This window comes from Arachis ipaensis, chromosome B3, assembly GCF_059453495.1.
Source record: "Arachis ipaensis isolate K30076 ecotype BB chromosome B3, ASM5945349v1, whole genome shotgun sequence".
NCBI classification, from domain to species: Eukaryota; Viridiplantae; Streptophyta; class Magnoliopsida; order Fabales; family Fabaceae; genus Arachis; species Arachis ipaensis.
The window spans coordinates 68,925,647-68,931,080 of NC_142438.1; the positions used below are offsets into that span (position 1 = coordinate 68,925,647).

Consider the following 5,434-nt stretch of genomic DNA (forward strand, 5'->3'; position numbering starts at 1 on the left):
TTTCACTCCCTTGTGCTCTTCTTTGACTACCTCCACCTCTTGACAAGCTTCCTCAATTTCAACTCTTTGTACACCAACTCCTTCTATACATCCCACATTGCTCAAGCCATATGTCGGAGGTTGTGCACGGTCCTCCTTATCATTAATTTCACACAACAATGAGGAAGGTTCAATAATTTCAACTAGCACATTGGTTGGTGCGGGATTATCTTCAATGGTGGGGCTTGCTTCTTGCTTAAGTTCTTCCAATCTTTCATCATCCACAATATGCCTAGGAGGTTGTACATGATCCTCCTCAGCATCATCTTCATGTTCAATGAAAAAAGGTTCAACAACTTCCACAAAATCATCAACAACATCACTTGGTGTGGAAGTGTTCTCAATCTTGAAATCCACCCCTTGTTCAACTTCGCATAGGTCTTCAACCACTTCTTCTTCAACAACAATTTACATCCATTCCACTTGTTGCACAACACACTCCATTTTCTTGTTCTCATGTTGAGATTTTAAAATCTCCTTCATTCTCCACTCTTCGGTTGATTTTCCATATTTGTCCATGGAAATGCTTTTCTTGTTGCATGAGTCCCATGAGTCCAAATTGGCTTTAATTTTGGTAGGGTTGGCCATGATATCTTCATGTCTCTTTTGAGCTTCCTCTTGCTCCTTTTGACGGATGATTGCTTGAAGCCGATCCATTGCTTCCTTGAGCCGATCCCTTGGCTCTTGTTCCACTTGACTAACATAAGTAGGATCATGTTGCTCTTGGACCAATGGATATGGATATTCTTCCATGGAGGGTTGTGGTGGAAAGAGAAATTCATTATGTGGTTGAAAGTTCTCATACATGGGAAGTGATTCATCTTGATAATGGCATAGGTAGTGGTTCTTGAAGGTATTGGTTATCGAAATGGGGTGGTTCTATGTATGGTGTGTATGGCTCATATGGTTGTTGGTATGGTGGATATGGATTGAGATCATATGGAGGTATTTGGTAGTATGAGGCTTGTGCGTATGGTGGTTGAGGGCTATATTGAGGAGAGGGCTCATAGGCACATGGTGGTTGTGGTTGATAACCACAAGGAAGTCTGCCATAGCTATTGGCTAGGTATGCATCATGGTATGGTTCTTGCTCATAATACATTTGGGGAGGTTGTTGCCAAGAAAGTTGATCAATTCCTTGAGGCTCTTCCCATCTTTGATTGTTCCATCCTTGATGCATGTTGTCATTGTGATTCTGATTCCCTACAACATAGTTATAACCACTCTCATAGCCAAAAGGGTGAGAATTCATAGTGGAAAATAAAAACAAAAATCTAACAAAAATAAGCAACAAAGTCCTAAACCTAACAAAAACTAACAAACAAGCAAAAGGCAAACATATTCACAATATTCACATATTCACAATAGCCAATAATATAACACTATTCCAATTCCCTAGCAACGGCGCCAAAAACTTGAATGAAAGTTTTTGTCGGTTAATGGTGCACGAATCCCCACACCTTCGTATAGCTATACCAGCAAGTGCACTGGGTCGTCCAAGTTATACCTGAGCAAGTCAGGGTCGATCCCACGAGGATTGGGGCTTGAAGCAAGCTATGGTTATCTTGCAGGTCTTAGTCAGGCGAAATAAAAAAGTTGTTGGATTGAGGCTTAATTGTATTAAAAGAAATATGAGAGAAGTGTATAAGGTATTTGATAAACTACGATTTTATGGTTTATATTGTGTTTAATTGTGTGGTTTTATCATGATCCTTACCCACTTATTCATTAAATTAGCATGCATTTAGATTTCCTTCCTGAATTTATTACATGTTTGAAAACTACTTCCTAAAGACTTTAATTATTTATTTTTTATTCTCCTTTATTCCATTCGATGCCGTGATCTGTGTGTTAAGTGTTTCAGACTTTATAGGGCATGAATGAGTTGGAGATTGGAAAGGAAGCTAGCAAAAAATGGAAGAAACACAAGAATTTGAGGAGATAACCAGCGAGAAGTGACGCGGTCGCATGTCTCACGCGACCGCGCGAAGGAGAGCAAATCGCAGTGACGCGGCCGCATGTCTCACGCGGCCGCGCGAATTGGAAAAGTTCTGGCGACGCGGTATCATAGACGACGCGAACGCGTGGCGAGGAAAAGCACGAATGACGCGTCCGCATGGATGACGCGATCGCGTGACATGTTCAATCTGCATAATCTTTAGAATTCGTTGGGGGCGATTTTGGGCCCTATTTTGACCCAGTTTTCGGCCCGGAACAGCAGACTAGAGTCAGAGAACATGCAGAAATAATTAACAGATTCATTCAGAGACAGTTTCAGATCTAGTTTTTACTCTCTAGGTTTTAGAATTTTAATTTTCAATTGGTCTTAGCATTGGAACATTGAGAAGAGTTATTCCCTCATCAAGACTTCGTCATTCTAGTTCGTTTTCTCAACTTGGTTTTATTCTTCCATGTTCCTTGTTTTGTTCAATTTTGTTATTTGAATACTTTTATGATTATTTAATGCAAGGATTATTTCTTTTTAATTTAATTTCAATTCCGATAATCATGTCTTCTTTTAATTCCCTTTCATATGCTATGGATTCTTTATTTACAATGCGTGAGTAGTTTCCTTACTTGATGGGGAGTTGATTAAAAGGAACTCTTTGGTTGGAAGGATTAAAGAGAAATTTGTAATTGGGTTAAATGTTGGATTGCTATCCTGTCACCAACGCCAATCCCTTTGAACTAAGTGGGTTGCAACTTGTGAACAGATCTGGCATTCTAGCTTGTTTGACTTTCCCTTACTCAGTAAAGGATAACCAAACAGAACAACCATTAATTATAAATTAATCTTACAATCACTCCACCAATAATAGAAATTTCAACCAATCAACTCCCAGTCAAGGCTTTTATTCATATTATTTAACTTCCCTCAATTTACATTCCAATTTACTTAGCTCAACTTCTTGGAACATCTGATTAATAAGATAGCACACTTTTCTGCAACTCGTTGGGAGACGACCTGGGACTTAAAACTCGCAGTAATTTTTAATTTAATTCTGTGACATATTTCTAAATTGATAGGCAGATTTTCGGTGAGTTAAGAACTATACTTGCAACGTAACCATTTTAATAATTTTTAATTCACTAGCTTCTGCATCTCATCAATTTTTGGCGCCGTTGCCGGGGAGTTGCAATAGAGTGCTAATTTTATTAATTAGAATTTATTTATCTGCATTTTTTTTATTTTGCTACTATGAGCTGCATGTTTCTTCCGTCAAATGACGCGTTCACTTCCTGATCCGTGCTTGTTAATATTCGATCCTGAAATTGAAAGGACAATTTCACGAATAAGGCGAGAACAACGTCGGTTAGCCCGCTCTGAGGGCGGATCTGAAAGTGAATCTGAGGAAGAAACCAGCCCCCGTTCTACTGATTCGGTTGTTTTACGTGCAGAAAACATGGCAGCTAGGAGAGTTACCATCCAGGAGGAAGGAGCCCCTAATTTTACAATGCAACCGTTTCAAGCGCATCATCCGGCGGTAGCTACATATTTTGAAATAAAGCCCGCACTGCTAAATTTGATGCCCAGGTTTCATGGCTTACCTGCTCAAGAGCCTATCAAGCACTTGAGAGATTTCCAGGCAGCCTGTTCTACTGTCAGGCGTGATGGCACTGATGAAACTTCAATACTGCTGAAAGCTTTTCTGTTTTCTCTTGAGGGAAAAGCAAGAGAGTGGTACTACACTCAACCTCTAGCAAATGTATCCAACTGGGATACACTCAGAAAGGAGTTTCTGGAGAAATTCTTCCCATCTGAAGTCACTGATAAGCTAAGGAAGGATATCTCCACAATTGTTCAGGATGACAATGAGACTCTCTTTGAATACTGGGAGCGCTTCAATAATCTTCTGGAACCATGCCCCCACCACATGATTGACAAGATCGTGCTACTCAGCTATATCACACAGGGTATGAGGCCCCAAGATAAGACCATACTGGAAAGTGCCAGCAATGGGTCTATGAAGAAGTACAAGACCACTGATGAAGCTTGGCAATTAATCAGTGATTTAGCTGAATCCACTAGGAACCACAGACAGAAGCAAGGCCGTTCAAAAGCTGTTGCAGAAGTATCTTCTAGCAGCGAGACTGCTGCTCTACGTGAAGGCATCTGTGAAATGACCAACTTGCTGAAGCAAATACAGTTGAATCAACAAGCTCAGCAAGCTCAACCTCCTCCACCACAGCAAAACCAACAACTGGTCCCACAAAGAATTTGCGGAATCTGTGCTAATTACAGCCATTACACTGATGAATACCCACAGCTCCAACAAGAAGACAACATGGTGGCATCCACTCACAACTTCTATGACCGTCCCAATCAAGGGTAAAATCAAAGTGGAAATAATAACCATGGATGGCAGGACAATTCAAACCAGAATTGGAGGGACAACAATAACAGAGGAGGCAGAGATAATCAGAAAAATCAGAGGTGGAACAATAACAACAACAGGCAGCAAAATCAACCTTACAGAGCACCTCACCTGAGGCAGAACCAAGGACCACAGAACAATCAGCAGCAGACCTCTCAATTTACCCATTCTTCATCACCTTCTACTGAAGACCTACTGTAATCTTTTGAGAAAAGACAACAGGCCATGGAAAGTAACATCATGAATAGTATTAATGCCAGTCTGAATGGTCTCACCTCTACTATGCAAGCTTTTATGACACAGTTTGTACCAGCACAAAATTCCAATAACAAACCTTCAAGCACCACTGGAATCCCCTCTCAACCATTACCCAACCCAAAGGGAGGCATTAATGCCATCACCCTGAGGTCCGGAACCACATTGCAGGAGAGGAATCAGGAGGAACCAAGCTCACCAGAATACGCCTCAGCTGAAGAGGTGGTAGAAATCGAAGATGTTGAGAGGAAGAGGATATACAGGACATAGCTGAAGAAAAAATAGCTCAACCATAGGAGGAAGCACCAAAAGGCGCAGGCACCACAGAAAACACTACTCCCGTTCCATTTCCACAACTTGCAAGGAAGCCCAGGAAGCAGCTGGACCCCGATCCTAAAATGGTAGAGATATTCAAAAAGGTTGAGGTAAATGTTCCCCTTTTTGATGTTATTCAGCAGGTACCTAAATATGCAAAGTTTCTAAAAGACTTATGTATCCATAAAGACAAAATTAATGAATTAGAAACTATTCCTTTAGGTAGTTCTACATCTACTTTAATGGGAGGATTACCTGAAAAATGTAGTGATCCAGGTCCTTGCATAGTTAGTTGTACTATTGGTGATGTAGTAATTTATGATTGCATGTGTGATTTAGGAGCATGTGTCAGTATAATGCCTTTGTCTATATATGATGTTTTGAGGCTCCCTCCCTTAAAAAGGTCGGCAGCTCATTTTGTGTTAGCAGATAAAAGCATTATTACAGTG

At 40.6% G+C, this 5,434-nt stretch overlaps 1 non-coding gene across 1 annotated transcript; it reads right to left on the reverse strand.

Annotated features, from left to right (window-relative positions):
• Positions 1-3,812: 3,812 nt before the first annotated feature.
• On the reverse strand, positions 3,813-3,920 carry LOC148571011 (small nucleolar RNA R71). Its single transcript, XR_015908509.1, has one exon. It is a non-coding gene; the product is annotated as a small nucleolar RNA R71 (small nucleolar RNA).
• Positions 3,921-5,434: the final 1,514 nt, after the last annotated feature.